Source organism: Acomys minous, assembly GCF_964271855.1.
Source record: "Acomys minous genome assembly, chromosome: 19".
Classification (NCBI taxonomy): Eukaryota; Metazoa; Chordata; class Mammalia; order Rodentia; family Muridae; genus Acomys; species Acomys minous.
The window spans coordinates 36,677,739-36,697,682 of NC_140499.1; the positions used below are offsets into that span (position 1 = coordinate 36,677,739).

Consider the following 19,944-nt stretch of genomic DNA (forward strand, 5'->3'; position numbering starts at 1 on the left):
AAAAAATATTGGAAATCCTCATGAAACGTAAAATGAGAGCATATCTTGAAGTAATGGCTCATAAAAACATGTGTTTATACTGAAAACATTGAACAAAGGGGATACAAACAAACAACAAACAGTTGTCATGTAGTAACTATTGCTGGGACTGGTAGTGTAAATAAATTTTCAAAGTTAGTGCCAAAGGAATATGTGAATTAGACATTACAGTTGCCATATCCAGGTGAAGAGTAACATGTCTTTGCTATCTTAATAAACTGTCTAACTTAAACACAGAATCTGAACGTCTGTTCATGCTAATTCCAAACAACGGACACTTTTAACCACACACTGTTTTAAAGGTCAACTTGACACACCCTGGAGTCACCTAACAAGAGTCTCAACTGAGGAATTTCCCAGATCAGGTTTGCCTGGTGGGTTGTCTTTGGTGGACTGTCCTGATGGTTGATAGATGTGGGGTAGCCCAGCCTAGTGTGGGTAGTACCATTCCCTGAGCAGACGGTCCAGAGCTATATCAGAAAATTAGCTAAGTAAGCATGGGTCCATAAGTGAGCCAGGAAACAGTGTTCTTTCATGGTTTCTCCATGGAGTTTCTGCTTAAGTTCTTGAAGACTTCCTTCAGTGATGGAGTGCAACCTAAATTAAAATCCAAGTAAATCCTCTCCTCCCAGAAGATACCTTTGGCCATACGGTTTGCTAGACAAACAGGAAGAAATGTAGAACATACACTATTGCTTTAGACTATGGCATTCCAAAATTTGTATGCTACAAAAATAAGTCTTAGTTATTAACAAATCACCTAGTGAGTGTATTAGGATATGAAAGTCTTGAAGGAGATAAAGTCTTCAAGGTGAATTCTCATGAAAGGAATTATTACCTTTATAAAAGAGTAGCCAGAGAGCTTTCTCTTTTCCTTTGTTTGTGATTATACTTTTGTATTAATTAAACATTTTCTACATACACATTTATATTATCACACATATATACAATAAACTACTTATAGTAAGAAGAACCATGACACAATCAATAATTATATAAATGTTACATTCTTAGTGTTTTGGCGATTTGTATGTGACTGCCTTGAAGAAAACATCTTTCCTATCTTGGTGAGTCTAAAATTCTGAATGTAAATCAATCTCCGTCACATCTTTATCATTATCAACTTAAAACATCCATCTAGACCTAAAAGCATCTTAACCCCTAAACAACTAAGCCTCATTGTAAAACTTTCTTTTATCATGTTAGTGCATTGAGAAAATGGCTATCCATGAAACAGGAAACATCCTGTAGCAGACCTACAAACTGCCATTATCTTCATTTTCAACTTTTCAGCCTCCAAACAGTGACCAGTACATTTTTGTTACCTATAACTTTCACAGATTATTACAGATAATTTGTTATAGTGGGTGGTGCTAGTTTTGATTATTTTAAGGACGTACCCAATAACAAGAAATTAGATTGAATTCGTATTGCTATGAGGCAGAATTTTTCTCAGATGGGTCTGAGAAAACATGTACACACACACACACACACACACACACACACACACACACACACACACACACACACACACACACTTGTGGACCCATGCTTACTTAGCTAACTTTCTGATATAGGTTATTTTCTGTTTGGAGATTTTAAAACTGACATCATTTGGCAATAGGCCAGCAGAACATGCAAGAGGACCTGATTTTGTATTCCTAGGACCTATGTAAAAACACAACAAAACTGAATACATGTGCACATCTACAAGTGCATATATCATAATCAACACACACACACATACACACACACACACACACACACACACACACACACACACACACACACACACACACCTTTCTCGCTTCTTTTCAAACAGTCATTGCTCTATCCAGGATCCATTTGTAACATTTAATATCATCCAAGGACAGTATCAGCTAGTAAGCTAAGGTGCTTACTACAGCAAGTTTCAGTGGTTCTAACAGAGTGGAATCATTGCGTACTTCTAAGAAACCTTCAAAGTCGGTATTACTGACTTCATTTTAAGTATTAGCAGGTAAAGGCCCTTCTGAGCTCAAGTATTCTGTCTAGGTCTGCAGAGTTAATGAAGGAAGATGTAGGGGGGGATGCCTGCAGCCCCAGAGGTATTAGCATATCTGGTTGGAAGGCTCACTCTCTACCCTGCATCTCTCTCCTGGGGATTCTATGCCATGGCATAGCTTTTAGAAAGAGTTATCTACACTATAGAAGTGGAAATGGAGAGCAGAGATGGTAAGAGACTGTAGAAAGTATTTAGTTTCTGGTTTCATTATCAAAATGCCAATTTACTTTCAGACAGTTCTCTGTGTGTGTCAGTCTAACCCTGGCCACACAATTATTTTCTACTGTTTCTTCATAATGCTTAAATTGCTTAAATTTCTTCAGCCATTTCTCCCTGGATTATTCTTTAGTACTTTGTTTGTTATACACACACCCTAGTCCAGATAATTTTATGGTTTATTATCCACAAGGTACGTATAGTGACCAATAAAGAGAGCAGAAAATAGAATCCTCCGTTCTTTCATGAGAGATTTTAGAGGTCAAGGTTCTGTAACTTCTTGCAGAATGCATAGTCCCAGAGACCAGCAGCATAGAAAGCTATTATAACTGCCACCCAGGCTAAATACAGCACTAAGGAGTAGCTTCAGTAAAGTTTCCTATTAGCATTTAAGCAAAAAGATCCATGAAGAGCTAGAGATATGGCTCAGTGATTAAGAGCATGTGATGCCCTTGCAGAGAACATGCTTTTGGTACCCAGCAACCCTGTCAGGCAGCTCACAATTGTCTGTAACTCGAGCTCCATGGCATCTTATGACTCTGACCTCCTTTGGTACCTGCACACATATTCACACATGAGTGCATGTACATACACACATACATAAGCACACATACTTTAAATAAAATAAGGCTTTTGAAGTTACCTGAGCAATAATATATTTTAAACAATATCTTTCTAGAATTTTACAGTGATATTAACTCTTCAAGGCCATGGCTGACGACGTTCTCATGCCCCTGGACTTCCTAGACATGTTTACACAGGGCCACTATATATGTTATTTCTATATGCATGCTAGAGTTCCAGTGATCAAAAATGTCTCATCTGAAGGTTAGCAGGTAACCCATGCCTGCAATACCAACAGGAGAAGCCAGAGGTAGGAGGATAGAAGGATAGACACGAGTTTAAAGCCAACCTGATATGAGTATATGCAACATGATTTCTAAGCAAGCCATGGTTATAAAGTGAGATCTTTGTCCCCATAAAAAACACAAAATTAATGAAAAATTAAATTATTCTAGTGTATAAGGGACAAATAATCAAAAATAATATGATAAGGAATATAAAATGTAAATATATAATGTTTTTATCATCTGTTCTACTAAAGATGAAGTGATGTCACAGGTAATGTTATTCAAATTGAAATACAAATAGTATCTGAATTTTATGGGTGTTTAGCAATAGATTTTCCTTCCTTGCAAATGTCTCACTTCAATGTTAAAAATCCATTTGCATTCTTTCAAGAACAGACTGCCACAGACCATTGCATAAGTTTTAAATGAGAAGAAGAAATTGCCTAAAAATTTCAAATGTATCTTGAGACACACACACACACACACACACACACATGCTCACACACATGCATGCACACACAGACATACACACTCAAACACATCTGAATACACACACACACACACACACACACACACACACAAGCAAAAGTTAAGTACAGAATGGTTTTGTTAGGTTATCTCGATTTGAAGTTCAAGGCTCTATTGTGAAGCAGCCCCTTGAAACAGCTATGGAAACTCACAGGCTCAGATTCAGCCTGAGCCCAGATCTCCAGCCCAAGCCCCAGTTTCAGCTCATTTAGCCTTTGCCCTAGTCCCAGACTAAATAACACCCTAGTGTCAGGGCAAGGCCTGTGCACAACCATGTCTCTAGGACAGGATTGATAAAGAATTAGGCATAATTCTACTCTTAGGCTCAAAGATGAGATTGTCCTAGCCTCAGCTCAGGGCTGAGCCTAAAACCAAAGGGCAAGCCTGGACCAAGACTCCAGAGCATCTGACCTTAACTCTGTCCTATGACCTAGAAGTCACACCTGTACAAACACACTATTTTGAAGAGAGAATAATACTAAAGTGTGCATCAGGTACATGCTTAAATCAAGTATACTTAGTTTCTAAAAAAAATACAGCAAAGACAAGGCAAATATTGAAAGCCTCACACCTTTGGTAGAGGGCTCTGCATTACCCTTGTTCTCTGGAGTTTGCTTCCATGTGAAAACTTCTTGACTGAACTTTAGTTACGGGTGCTCTAATGTTTTTGTTCAATTTCTCAGCAACTATGCATAGGTGGCTGTGGCTGTTCCCATGAGCACAGCTGAGCAGAAAAGACAGCACATACCTATCTAAGGGCATTAATTACATTCTGTTATTTACTGTGATGGAGTTTGGTGGTTATCACTTCGCTTACACCTCTCCCTTTGTCCTAGTGTGTGACAGATTTTTCGTGAAGCAGAAACAACATTGTTACCTCCCAGCTCCAGATCCCACGTCATTGGTGCTAATCATTCTTATCTAGGCTACTTTCCATTAAAAAATAATATAAATACATACACATGTTTTCCATCTGAGCCGCTTCTTTCCATCCCCAACCTCAGAGTTCACTCCTCCTGGCCCACATGGATCTTCTTTACCTATCCCTTGGTGGCTCTCTCTCTCTCTCTCTCTCTCTCTCTCTCTCTCTCTCTCTCTCTCTCTCTGTCTCTCTCTCTCTGTCTCTCTCTCTCTGTCTCTCTCTCTTTCTCTCTCTCTCTCTCTCTCTCTCTCTCTCTCTCTCTCTCTGTCTCTCTCTCTCTCTCTCTCTGACTCTGTCTCTGTCTCTGTCTCTGTCTCTGTCTCTCTCTCTCTCTCTCTCTCTGACTCTCTCTCTCTCTCTCTCTCTCTCTCTCTCTCTCTCCTTCCTTCTCTCCCACTCTCCATCTTTTCTTCCCCTCCTCTTGTGATTATCTTCTGCCTCCAAGCCCACACACCTTGGCCATGCCTAGCTCATTTCTGCCCTGCCCAGGTGCATAGGCAACTTTATTTAACCAATCAGGGATAATTTTGGAGGCAAGGTTATATGGTATCATTTTGGTATATGCAAGGGACTGCTCGTAGAACAGTAAGAATCTCGGGGGGCCAGGGGGAAGGAAGGCAAGCAACTAACATCTGAATACGAAGCAAGAGACAATGCTATTTGTCTAGTTAAAAAGGCCATTTAAAAATCTATATACAGCAAGAAAAATTATGAAATAATTATAAAAACTAATACATAAGACTTGCATATATAATGTCTAGTCTATATGTATTTGACAACCTTGAAGAAAATGCTATCTATCTGATCTTGGTGAGTCTACAGTTTTGTACCTAAATTATACTCTATCATATATTGCATGTATGAACCTAAAATCATCTTTCTAGACCTTAAAATATTTTAACTTCTAAACAATTAAATTTAATTGTAAAACTATAATTCTTATTTTCAACCCCATCAGAGACTTGAGATGAAATATATTTATTACCTGAGTAAGCAGGAAATACAAGTAAGCAGCTTCCAAAATAAAAATAAATATGATAGAGACAGCTCTTTGCCTGAACAGTCACCCAAAATCTCTCTATAATGTGGGAGCATCATCTCCAGCCTTCTGGCCCACTGTATCCAACAGACATATTTGTGAGGCAGGAACTATGAAGGACTTAGCCTGTCTTGGCAGAGCTAGGCAGTTGACTCAACCTGCATCCAAGTCTTGTCCATTTTTAGTCAGCATTCTGTCTGTGGTTGAATAGAGGCATTTTCTTTGTCCAGTTCCTTGCTTGCCACATAGAAACAACTCCACATAGAGGTTTCCTGATGCTCATATCTTGTTTGATATGGCTAAGTGCTGCCAGGAGTTCACCTGTCTTCTTGTCAAAGAGTCCATAAAATAATAATAAAACATATGTAAATGACATATTCTTTGGTCTCTGAGATTTTTGAAGACCATATCTATATATTTATTTTTACATAGTGAATATTCATATTTATACATATAATGTATATATAATATATATCTTAAATCTGAACAAACATTGCTTGTTCTTGCTATTAACTATCTATTTAATCTAGGATGTTTATTTCTATAATAAATTAAACTAGTATCTAATTAACTTATCATTACTTGTATTTTGAAACTACCCAAAACAGTTTCTAATATCAGCTTTAAAAGTACTGGAAGTAGCTGGGTGTGGTGGCGCACACCTTTAATCCCAGCACTCGGGAGGCAGAGGCAGGCGGATCACTGTGAGTTCGAGGCCAGCCTGGCTTACAGAGTGAGCCTAGGACAGCCAAGGCTACACAGAAAAAAAACTCTATCTTGAGAAAAAAAAAAGTACTGGAAGTAAACCTTGTACTTGTAAATGAATTGGATGAGTACAATACCTCATAGTAGAGTAGAAACGTGTGTGTGTGTTAATATACAAATATTCATACCAAAGTATCAAAAATATTCTTATTTGAATATAATAATATCACTACATTAAGAATAAATTCAATAGTCTACTTTTTCTCCTACTGTTTTTATATATTTTCTATAATGGGGTGTGTGGGAGCAAGCCGTTAACATCTGAATACAAAGTACCATGCCATGCTGTAAAAACACAACTTCCTTCCTGTCTTCCATTTTGGACTTGGGACTTCTATAAGTTTATCAAATTCAGCAATCCTTTCTAATATCCAGGGCCTCTTAACAGCTGTGCTACATGTTTCATTGATTTTTTTTTTAATTCAAAGTCAATAAAGAACCATTTGTTCTATCCCTGGGATATTCCTTATCCCCGTCTTGTCTTATGACCACCTCTTTCATATTCTCCATAATGGCTTGACTTGTAGGTTATAAGTTATATGTGTATCATTTTCTATGTCATAATGTCAAAAAAAAACTATTGTATTCAAATGGTTGTACATGCTGTAGCATCATCAGCCCCAATTTGTAAAGACACTTCCAAGACAGTAACACTATATAACTAATGTATAATCTCAGAATTATCTTTTTCAGAATTCAGGGCAGAGGCCTATTGAAATGATAAATATTCATCAGTAAATAGAATCTGGATTTTTAACTCAATATTTTGTGTCTCTGTGGGTTATCATTCTAATTTCTCAGGACCATGTGGACTTTTTTCACTTGCAACAATTTTTTCTGATCTCAGTTCTATGGTCTCCAATCCAGCAACCCATTGCTCAGTTCCTCCTTCTCTAAGTTTGTCCTTTTCTGATCTCTCCCAACAAGGTTGTACAGAACTGCAAATCATCACTGAAAAAAAATATTTGTATGCTAAGTGAAACAAATGCAAATGAAATCTAAAAGCACTGTGTCATTGAGCCCTCCTCCATTTTTTAACAGAGGTAGTTCAACTCAACTCCCTTAGCTCAGCCTACAAGTGTGCTGTCCCTACTTCTGCCTCTCCAACCTGCCTTATTTCTGCACACCTTTAAGTCTTTATCCATGGGCACTGGGAGCCACTCTTACCCAGCCCAGCTCTGAGTGGTCAAGGCTTTTCCCAGGCAAACTCAAATTGGGTTGTGGTCTCCCGGAAGCAGCAGTGCAAGCCCAGCAAACAGTGCACGGGAAAAGTCCACACTTCTGTGTTCTCCTGCTCTGCGCTGCCTGTTGCAGGCTCACTTTCTGCCTGGGAATTGCTTGTTCCCTGCCCTTCTACTCAGGACTTCTCAGGTTCTAAGTCCCACACTGGCTGCCAGTACATTGTGGGAGGAATAGTAGACTCTAGAGGGCTTCTCTACCCCGGCTAGTTCCCAAATAAGTGAGGCAGAGACATTATAGATTTATAAAGGCTTTAAGCACCATAACTGGGCAGGTATCAAACCCCTAAAATAGTTTTCTATTTCCCAGCTACATACTCCAAGTTAGCTGCCATAATTGTACTTGCCTGGGCTATTTCTGTTCCATCAGGCCAGATCTCATGGACACATGCTCACGGTCCATACTGTCTCTCGGCGACTTCTTTGTCTCCTGTTTCTCTCTCCTGCCTCATGGACCACATTTGTCCCCAAGCCTGGGAAACTACTTTCTGCCTACTTCTCTTCTGCCTGACTACAGGTTTCTAGCTATTTTATTGACCAATTAACTTTATATTGGGGAGCAAGCTTTACACACTTTACATCACTTGCTGTACATGAGAATGTGCTCATCGGGATAGCAACCAGATCTTGGGGGCCAGTATTTAGCATCTGAATACATAGCAACAGACTAACACCCAACACCCAGCTGTTGTTTGTTTTCTATTTGGTTTTTAAATTTTTATTTATTTATTCACTTTACATCTTGGTCATAGCCTCATCCCTCCTCACCTCCTTGGCTCACCTTCCAACCCTCCATCTCCGACATCCTCCTCCCCTATTCCTCAGTAGAGAGGACCCCCATTTTTATCCACACCAGCTCATAAAGTCCTATCAGGACTAAGTGTGTCCTCTTCCCCTGTGGCCTAGCAAGGCAGTCCACCAGAGGGAAGTGATTGAAAAGCTGGTAAGAGAGTCCATGTAAGAGAGAGTCCCCACTCCCTTTATTTGGGGACCCACATGAATCCTGAGCTGGTCCTCAGCTACATCTTTGTAGGGGGCCTATGTTCAGTCTATGCAAAGTCCTTGGTTGGTTCTCTGGTCTCAGCAGGCCCACCCCTGGGCCCTTCTTAGTTGGCTCTGTTGGTCCTTTTGTGAGGCTCCTGTCACCTCCAGGTCTTTTTCTCCTTCCTCCCACTTTTCCACAAGGTTCCCTTATGCCCAATATTTGGTTTTGAGTCTCACCATCTGTTTTGAGGTGCTGCTGGGTAGAGCCTCTCAGAGGACAACTCTACTTGACTGCTGTCTGCAAGCGTAGTAGAGTATCATTAATAATATCAAGAGTTGTTTCTCCCCCATGGGGTAGGTCTTGGGTTGGCTGGCCAAATTGGTTGGAACTTCCCTCAATCTCAGCTATTATCTGCTATATTTTTATCCCTGTACATCTTGTAGGTGAGGTGAATTTTGGGTCAAAGGTTTTGTGAGTGGGTTAGTGTTCCCTCCCTCTACTAGGAGCCTTGTCTAGTTAGAGGGTGTCCTCCTCGGTCTGTATGACCCCTGCAACTAGGAGTCCCTGCTAGAGTCCCTCTAAAAGCCCCCTGGAAGCCTACTCTGACTTAGGTCTCTAGCTTGTCACAGAGATGCCCCTGGCCACAGTTTCTCTTTTCTCTACAGTTGTTTTGATCTCCCAACCTAGCTCTCCCCAGGTCTGTTTTCCTCCCTCATATCTCTCTGTGTTGTTCCTTCTCTTCAATCGCTACATCTGTCTATTCTATTTCAGCTTCCAAGTGAGATTTAAGCATCTTCCCTTCTCTTCTTTGGGTCTGCGCATTGTAGTATGCTTATCCTGGTCTATATGGCTAAAATCCACATATAAATGAGTCCCAATTGAGAACCACTACTATAGCTATACAATGTAACCTTGGGGAGTCTACTCTATGAATGAGGTTGATCCAATATCGTCTTCCTTAATGTTTTTATATATGCAAGCATATGCTCACATTCACACACACACACGCACGTATTGGAGGATATAAAACACATTGTAATGAGTGAGAGAAAAAGAATCATCTTCTGTACATTACCAACTAGCCAATGTCTGGTGTTGCTTTGTTGGCCCTTTCCAAATTTTCAGCCAACACCCATCATCAAGCCACAAAATCTTCTCCCTGTATATAAGCCGTTAAAATATAAAATAAAACACTTCATCTTTCTGAGACTGACTATGAAAATGTTAATTACAGGTAGATACTTGTAAATTTCATGCCATTTTTTGGCACTTGAGAATCTAATAGTATACTAGTATTAATTTCCCTTGTCCTGTTCGATGAATTGGAGAGGCTAGCAAAGAACTTGTAACAATCAGATTTTATCAAAGATCTAATCCCTTTGAATATTCCAACTTCAGAGTTCCCTCTTGCTTTGATATTTATGTTTTAGAGAATTATATTTTAAGATAATATAATTTATACTATTCCTTTCCATTCCTTTCTCCTTCAATAGATCTTTAAGCCTGAATAGTCTAAGCTGGAGACATCATGTAACTTCATTTCTTCAGCTGAAATAGAAACACTTGATACCTGACAAAGAATGAATCAACAGGTAACTTCCAAAGGATGTTCTTGAAGTAAAATACTAAACAATATTCACTTTGCGGTGGTTGACAAACAACACAATGTCAGTTTAAAGTATAGAGCACTGAGGGGTGGGAAAGATGATGGTCCAGTGGGTTAGAACATTTGATATTCTTGCAGAGGGCCCAGGTTTGATTCTCAGAACTCATGTGATGGCTCACAGCCACCTGTAACTCCAGATTCAGGGATCTGATGCCCTTGGAGGTTCTGAGCCACCATATAGCTCACGTATAAAAATTAAAATAAATACATCTAAAATAAATACGAAAACACATAGAGCATTAAAAAAGAGTTCTTTGTAGGAGCACATATACCTACTAGTTGTTTGAAAGGGTATACCAGTACAGAGATCTGAACTGTTTCTTACCCAGAAAGCTGAGATTAATATCCCGCTGAGTGAGTCCATTTCAGAAAACATATGTTCAAAACCTATACCTAGGACAAATGACAAATTCTCAGTCTTGCAAATATTAAGGGACTCTTAAAAGAAAAATGTGGAGTGATTGAGAAGAATCTGCCTGAAAACACATGAGCGTTCCACAGCAAAGGTGCTCATAAAACATGTACCTGTGATGGTATCAGAGGCTACACAAGGTAAATTAATTCCATTTACCTATGAATAATAATTGAACAAATGGGAAAAAAATCAGAAGAATATAGTTTCCAAACCATGAAAAACTGATTATAGTATCCAGTTCACCTTTTCTAGTAGCTGAATATGACTACATGCACCCACATGTTTGTGGATACAGGTATCTGAATACCCAAATAAGCCATTTTCAGCACTTTCTGGTTAAATGAGTATGACATGAAAGTCTGAACTCAGAATCAGGCAACCTTCTGAATGTAAACTTCCAAAGAAGATGTTAAACTCATTCTTTAGGAATGAGATGGCCTTGAAAGTGATACAGAGCTGATCTCTGCACTGAGACAGTTTGCCCTTTGTGGGTGGAGTTTACAAAGTCATGCTACCATAGTAACCACCTTTCAATTATGAAAGACATGTATGTTAGGCAAAATTAATTTTTTTTATTTTTAATTTTATTTTATTAATTTATTCATATTATATCTCAATGGTTATCCCATCCCTTGTATCCTCCCATTTTCCCCTTACTCCCCTCCCCTATGACTGTGACTGAGGGGGACTTCCTCCCCCTGTATATGCTCATAGGGTATCAAGTCTCTTCTTGGTAACCTGCTATCCTTCCTCTGAGTGTCACCAGGTCTCCCTATCCAGGGGACATGGTCAAATATGAGGCACCAGAGTACATGTGAAAGTCATAACCCACTCTCCACTCAATTTGGGCCCAGGGGTCCCGCTCTAACTATGGCACCAGCCAAGGACAATACAGGCAGTAAACTTCAAATACCTACCCATATCTAGCCAATGGACAGGACATTCTCCACAGTAGAGTGGAGAGTGGGATATGACTTTCTCACGTACTCTGGCAAAATTAATTTTGATAGAGGGAGGGAGGCACCTTTATCTGCTGTGTTCATCCCATAGCTTGGGGAGTTTCACCTGCAGGCAAGTCTCACCTCCTTTATCCACTGTTCTCACTCTTTCCTTTACAGATGTATTGAAACTTCACAAGTTCAGTTGCGGTTTAATGTCACAGATCACAACTGAGTCCTCACTGACTTGAATTTTGGGAATTTGTATGGTCCTATGTTTCCTCTGATTGTGGACAGATGTGACTGTATCTGTGACAGAAAGAGTTAACCCACCCCAAGGACACTCTGAGAATGCATTTTGATCCCTAAATTAGTCATTCCTGGTTGTATAGACTCTTGAGAATCACCTGCAGTGTTACCAGAATTCAGGAATTCTGATTCAAGTAATCTCTACTGTAAGAATTGGACAGTTGACTGTGGTATTTAGTTAGAATACAGAACCACTTTTACTCAAAACATCTTCATTTGCATTTGGCCAAGAGTTACGCCTCAAAAACTGATGTTGCCTTGGAATTCTCAAGAGAGACATAATCTAAAAAGTACAGTGAGTCCTTAAGAATTTGGAATCTGTATAGCATTGGAGCATCACCAATGTTATAGAGAGTTTTGGGTGACTATTCAGGTAGCAAACTGTCTCTGTCATCTTTGCATTTGGGAAGCTACTAACCTGCACACCCTATATACTCAGGTTATCAATTTTATTCCTTCTCATGTCTCTGATGTGGTTGAAGTGATAGTTTAGTTTTATACTTAAGCTCAGTTGTTTAGGGCTTACAATGTTTTTAGATCTAGATAGATGTTTTAAGTTGATAATAACAAGAAATGATAGATATTGATTTACATTCAGAATTTTAGATGCACCAAGGTAGGAAAGATGTTTTCTTCAAGGCTGTCAAAAACAAATAGCCAAAACACTAAGAATGTAACATTTATATAATTCCTGATTGTTTCATTGTTCTTCTTGCTGTAGTTAGTTTATTGTATATATGTATAATATATATGTATATGAAAAAATAAAAAAAGTATTTAATAAAATACAAGCTACATAAACAAACAACAAACAAATAGAATGTGGAATCTGGCATTTCTCAGACCATGATGAAATGCTTAGTCTTCCATTCACAGCTGGAGTTTTTAGCATGAAGATGGCAGATATACTTATGATGCATGCTTTTGGATGGCTTTTTTAACAGTGAGCGGTGACAACACTTTTTCATGCATCTTCACTGTTGTTAACTGGCTAGGACAGCACCATAGTTCATACCTGTGAGCATGTGATGCCTATGCTTGTTGCTAAACATTGTTGCTACAATGGCTTGCAGGAAAAGACAAACTCTTTGCTGTGCTTAAGTTAGCCTCAGATCCATGATGCTCTAGGGCAAGCGTGGAAGTAAAACCTCTTTAAGGTGATAAATTGGGGTGGCCTTGCTGTGCCAGGGTGGCAGATAAATTATTGCTATTTTTAGGCTTTCAGCAGTGAATTTTTCTTAACAGCGGCTAGATTAAACAGCCTTGAATCTAGGGAGAAAAGAACTGCTTTTAATAGAGTCTTGGGAAAGGGGCTGAGAGGTGCAGATGGGAACAGAGCGACAGAAGTGAGAGATCCAGAATACTTTCCTTAGAAGTCTGAGGAATCTATCCAAAGCTCCAAAGAAATCAGCTATTATGTATGATGTATAGTTTGCAGGCCCGATGCCTAAGACACAGACTGTGGCCACAGCTGGGATCACTTGAAAAACCTCCCCTCTATGCTGAAGGTTAGTGTCAACTCTCTAGGAAGGAAACATGTCAGAAACAGTCAGAAGACACTGCACACAGAGGACACTTACATAAAATATGACAATTTGCAGAAAAAAAATATTTTCCAGATTAGCACTGCCTAAAAATTTTTCAGCCGTCATGCCCTTTAATCAAGGGACATTCCCTTAACATGCTAAGAACACTGACAAATTTTGGACCACCTTCTCAGGGTTATCACCTACCTGCTTATAGTTGACATGACCATGACCGTGACATTTCAACCTGACCATGTTCTGTCTATTTAAAGGGAGTTCACATGTGTGTTCACACATGTGATAAGTTGTTGTCACCACAATACCATGGAAAAATTAAAACAGTGGCTATGAGTGCTACATGGCTATTGTTTCTTGAGGTGAGAACTGAAGGATAGATAAACCTGTTTTTTATGATCCCAGTTGTGGGATGGGGAACACTCTTGTGAGAGAAAAGGTGAAGTTAATCCACTAGAAGACCAACCACCTCGAGCGGGAGCTTGATTGTTGCCAGCTGAAAAGATCCATGAACAGATTCTGGGAGGAGATATATAAATGAGCCCAGAACTGGAGGCAGGGCTTCTGGAGACTTGGGATAGTTTTGGCTGTTCATCACTCCACTTTGAGATGCTCCTAAAGAGAACTGCTTGAGGGAAGGCTTTGGGGTTCCGGGCTCCTGCTGAGGTTCCGGGTTCTGGTTACTTCAGGTTCCAGCAGAAGAAATCCTGCTGATTATGCCAGGAGAACTGTTCCTTGGAACTGATATCCTTATGGTTTCGTTATTGTATTCTTCAATCTTCTTTTCCTATTGTTTAGGTTAGTCGGGTTGTAAGTGAGGTGCTCTCGGCTAATAAGTTCTTAATAAAATATATTTGTTAAGAAAACTGAGCCTACAGAGAACTGTTTAAGAAAGTGTCTCATAGCCCAGGTTAGCCTGGAATTCACTATGTAGCCTGGCATGCACTTGCCTTGATCTCTTGATCCTTTTGCCTTCAGCTGCTATATCCTGGGATTACAGGAAGTGACCTAGACTCAGTCTGCCTCTTTTTCCTAAACTTCACACTGAAGGTACCATATAATACACTTTTGTGGCTAAATGGCTGCCACACAGTCCAGCCCCTCTGGTGGTCACATGGGTCACAAGTTGTTGCTATTTTATGAATAAAGCTACCATAAATTTTTTGCTTTTAGAGGCAAATATTCTCTCTCTTTTTTTTTTTTTTTTTTTGTATACATGTAGAACCAGAAGTAATACTTCTGAGGAAATTGATTAGGTGAATTTACTGGAAACTTCTATGCATTTTCCAAAAGATGTCATTTGGATACCCATCTGCAATTCACATAGTATGGAATAAATCCTTGATGGGTTAATTTAAATTACTTTACAGGCAGTCACTTAGAATTTAATGTCATTATTCTGTTCAGAGGTTTTTTTTAAAATAGACTTACCTCAGGAAATTCCCAGAATTTTAAGCAGTGTAATTTGGCAGATAGCAGACAAGTTCCTGCATCTAACATGAACTACAGTTTATAAAATAAATGTTCAATTCTATAAGTGCAGTTTTACTATATGATAGTTGAATGGAAATGCACTAACATGAACAAAAATGTAAATTATAATAATATTATTTTCACATGAGAGGCATTTTGGAATTAATTTTTGCTTTAACTGTCTCTCAGATTCTTTTTTTTTCTAACTGGCCACCGTTTTCTTTGATTTGTGTCCTCTGTTTATGCTTTAGTTTTCCATCTCCGCAGACCTTTGCTTAGTTCAAGCTCTTATCCTGGTGCCTCAGTTAGTTCAGTAGACTCTAAATTGATTTTGCCTGTGTTTGAAGTTCTTTTTTCTTTTTCTTTTTCTTTTTGTGAAGTTATTTGTTCACATTTCACCCAATGTCTTCTTAACTTGCACAAACCAAGTCACATCTACACAGTCCAGATGTACTGCCCCAGGGCCAACTCTGTGTTTCTGAGTGACTTCATGGCATTTGTAACTATTTCACTGCAACTCATCTTATTTAAATCACTTTTAAAAAATATTTACACTTAACATATGTGCATGTCTACATATACTCCGTGTATGTATGTACACCAAAAATTATCCAGGTGCTTGTCTGAAACCAGAGTTACAGATGGCTGATAGCATCCACGAAGGTGCTAGACACTGAACCCAGGTCATCTCTAAGAGCAGTGAGTACTCTAACAGCTGAGCCTTGTCTTCAGCCATGAATCTCACATTAAAAAAATTAATTTATTCAGATTACATCTCAATTGTTATCTACTCACTTGAATCCTCCCATTTGTCCCTCCCTCCCTTTTTCACCCTATTTCCCTCCCCTAGGTCTGTGACAGAAGGGGACCTCCTCCCCCACCATATGGTCACAGCCTATCAAGTCTCATCTTGGTAGCCTGCTAATCCTTTCTCTTACATTTTAATGTTGTCCTGAGTCCCTTATTTCCACCTTGGAGCTCCGTCAGGATTGTAGGATCATCCAAGTAACTTGTCCACTAGCAAAACTTATTATCAGTTTCTGCACCAGGGAAGTATTCAATATATTCCCTGAATAAAACTCATCTTTCTTGTTGATGAGATTTATTTTCACAGAACTGGGGTCACTCAACATGCTTCTCCAATAAACACTCCACTTTCAAAGTCTGCAACTTTGAGCAATATTTTTGTTATTATAAATAATGTGGCTGGCCATTGTACGGAGCTATATGTGTCCCCATTTCTATTATAAAAACAACTTTTTTTCATACAAAGTAGCACAGTTTTTGTTACAACAGTGAATAAAACAATAGAGACCAAGAACTGAACTCTTTCAAAGTCTAAAGCCTTATACAGACCTAGGACAGGAAGGCGGAAACCTGATGCCCCCAACCAGCTAGAGAATATAAGAGAGCTAAGTAGGTGATGGGGCGGGGGGGGGGGGGGGGGGGGGGGGGCGGAGATAAGAGAACTGTGTTTTCTGAGAGCCATCTGAAAGGAGGGGTGTGGTGCTGCACTTCACTCAAGTCCAGATGGCCGCGAGGGGAGGGAGCAGCTTGAGTCTCCTCCTCTGACTCTTGTCAGGGAATCAAGTCTAGTAGGAGCAGAGGACAAAGCCTGGCCTGGGACTCCATGGATGTTTGCAATAAGTGTGGTGACAAAACATAAGTGCTCTGTTTTTTTACTTTATTTTACTTTTTTATTTTATTTTAGGGTTGCTGGGGATTCAGCAGAGGGCCTTATGCATATACACTGACACTTCCTCGGCCCTCATGTGCTCTTTATCTGTGGGACCCTAACCAAGATGAAATCTGATTAGAACGAGGCAAAAGGGGGAGGGCATAAGCTATGATTTGGAGCAGAGGCATAGCCCTGCTGCAGAACTGCAGTCAGGTCAAGCTGGGGAGTGTGTGGGGCTTCACTCAAAATTATAAGCAGGGTGTCTTGTTCAAAAATTGCCAAAATTTTCACAAGGGAATGAAAAGTATCTTAACAAAATGGAGTCCTCAGAGATCTAAACATTAATCCTTTTAACTTTTATTTTTTAGGACTTGAGGAATTTTGAACTGGTGAGATGGCTCAGCAGTTAAGAACACAGGCTGCTCTTTCAGAAGTCCTGAGTTCAGTTCCCTGGAATGACAGTGGCTAGTAACAATAAATGGATCTGATGCCCTCTCCTGGCATGTAGGTGTACACGCAGACAGAGCACTCCTACATTTAAATACTTAAAAAAAAAAAAAAAAAAGAATTTGAGGAATTTTATTTAATGTAGGGAACTAAATGTCAGCACAGTGAGTTTTCAGGACCATGATCAAAACAAAATAAAAACACCTTATAAATGTGCCCAAAAGAATTCTCCTTGTTCACTGTCATGATCACAGCTAATTTTATTTCTTTATTCAAACTCCTCAGGGTAATCACTCGAATGCGCACAGTCTCTCGCTGTGCAAACCCACACTCGTGAACGGATTTTGAAACACACTTTCATGAACTAAATGACAATAAAGTCGAGCTTGTTGTTTGATTTTGCAATGTTCCAGAATCACATTCTTTATGAGGCATGTAAGTATTGTTGATGGAAGTAAACAAAATGATAATATGCCTGTTAATTTTTAAAATGTTTTTGTTTGTTATTTCATTTGCAAAGGAGAAAATCTCTCTGGATACAAATCTTGACTAAGACAGAAAAAGAAAGTGTCTGCAAGCTAAAGGCAAACTATTTGCTCTTAGTGCCCTCTCGTGGTCTTTGCCTGTCATTGCAATGTCTCTGACTGCAAAGGTATTTCCTTAAATCCTCTCAGCAGGCTATGTGATAAAGAACATTTAAAACAATTCATTCCAAAAGATTTTCTCAATAATAAAATTATGAGCCCTGTCAGGTGGCTTTGTGCAGTTAGTTGAAGTATTTCCTCTTGTGCTATTTTGTCAATAAGATTGCTCAGAGAGGTGTGCATAGGTTGTCACACCAGCAAACAGTCCCAGTTGGCAAAAATGATAAGTCAGCTAGCTAGTGACTGGGCTTTAGTGGTGAATTAACAACATCTTCTCAATACAGTTCCTCGTACACGTTCTGGTCTAAGCTTTGATCTTTTGTAAACGCAGTTCTTCTCCTGCCCCTTTTGCCTCTCAGGAGGCACGTGGGTTTGGAGACACACGGGTACTTTGCTCACTTTGCTCACTTTGCAGCAAGTTAGGGACTTGCTGCACTGCATGGCTAGACCACCATGTTGCCTGAGGTCCTCACCGGTTTTTCTCATGCTTGCTATGCCCCAAGACTCAGTGGAGTCTCTATCTACCTGCCCTGTTCTCCTACCTCAGCAGGAGTTGCCTGCATACTCTGCTCCCGGGACACTGATTTCTCAACATGACCTGGTTTCAGGACATCTCAGGATAGCTATCTCTCATTGGCCTTTCTTTTCACAAAGCTCACAGAAGCATCCAGATGGATTCGTACCAGAAGATAGCCCATGCTGCTCTGGGCCACGACTGGTTAGTTCACAAGGATGTGAGACCTGAAATTGTGTATACACTTGTATAATCTATTGTTTTGTTTTGTTTTACTTTAACAGTTCTGGGGTCTGCAAGCCAAAGGCTGGCATGTGTACATCTGATGAGGACCGTTTTCTGCATTGTCATACGGAAGGAGGTGAAAAGGCAAGAAAGCATGTGTAGTAGCCTGAGGAAGGGGGCTGCTGAGCCCCCTTTGGCCAAGACCCTACTCTAATGATAACTAGTCCACTCCAACACTAGCGGCATTAGTGCGTTTGAAGGCCAGCACTTTCATGTCTCACTCACACCTGGAAAGATCCCCCTGTACCTATGTTTTGGGTTACTTCTCAGCACATAGGATTGGGAGCACATCCAAGCAATGGCACAAGATGTCTATCTAAAGAATTTTATTGCTCAAGCACCGCCTATGTTAGACTGCTCTAAAAGCCCTGTTAGCACACAGCTTTCCCAGCCACGTCCAACATTTCTTATTGACTCAGTGGGTCCTGCTGAGTTTGGACTTGTGCATTTCCACATGCTGACGGATGTGCTGCGGCCGATTCTCCGAGAACCACTCTTTATGAACCACTGCTGTGTCTCCTTCTCATGATTCCCAGCGAGACCTGTGTAAAATATAATAGCACTTTGCCTCATGTAGGGGTTAACTTTAAAATCATGGTATCTCTGCACACGGAGGTTGGTGTGAGCATGTCCTATTGCCTGACTATACTGGATTATGATGATGTAATGGGATATTTTAGAGTGATTTAAATGATTAGTAGGTGGTAATTTTAGAAACCGTGTAACTAAAAGAGTCCCGATATTTTAATCCCAGGCTTCTAACACTATTGTACGAGTTAACTCTCCTGTGGCTGTGACAAAAATACCTGACAAAAAGAAATCTAAAGGAGGAAGGGGTTTGTGTTAGCTCACAGTGCCAGGGAGTTGGAGTTGGAAATGTGAGGTGTTTGGTTAGATTGTACCAGAAGGTGAAGACAGGTGGGCGCTGAGATCCCTCCCACCCCACCCCCATCACACCCATAGGTGTGTCTCCAAACCCAGTCAAGCTAATGGGTAAATTTAATCATCACAACGATGAATCACCACCGGTACCAATTCATGGAAAGGGTGACATTCAAAGCCCTCACTTGAACTGTGTTGGCCTCTTGCCCAGTTCCCTATAACAGGCTCCACTCTGCAAGCCATGCTTTGGACTTTGTATCCTGCTCCATTGGTGGAGTCTCCAAACATTTCTACAGCCAGGAGCCTGTTTGCTCATGGAACGAAATTGTTCTGATTTCTAATATAGATGCTAGCTTCTTTCCTGTAGTGGGGAGAAAGGTGCTGTCAATGGCTTAGGGCTGAGGTGCTTGCAGGTTCCAGGTGGCCAGGATTGTATTTCTTCCTGCAGGCCAGATGAAAACAATGTCATGGGAGCATAAATTACAGAGTCATCTGCTAGTCAGGAGCTGACAGCGCTAACAGGAT

At 40.0% G+C, this 19,944-nt stretch overlaps 1 long non-coding RNA gene across 1 annotated transcript; it reads left to right on the top strand.

The window, feature by feature from the left end:
* Positions 1–10,115: 10,115 nt before the first annotated feature.
* On the top strand, positions 10,116–19,407 carry LOC311590320. The gene is made up of 3 exons (XR_014776829.1): positions 10,116–10,219; positions 17,380–17,529; positions 18,537–19,407. It is a non-coding gene; the product is annotated as an uncharacterized lncRNA (long non-coding RNA).
* Positions 19,408–19,944: the final 537 nt, after the last annotated feature.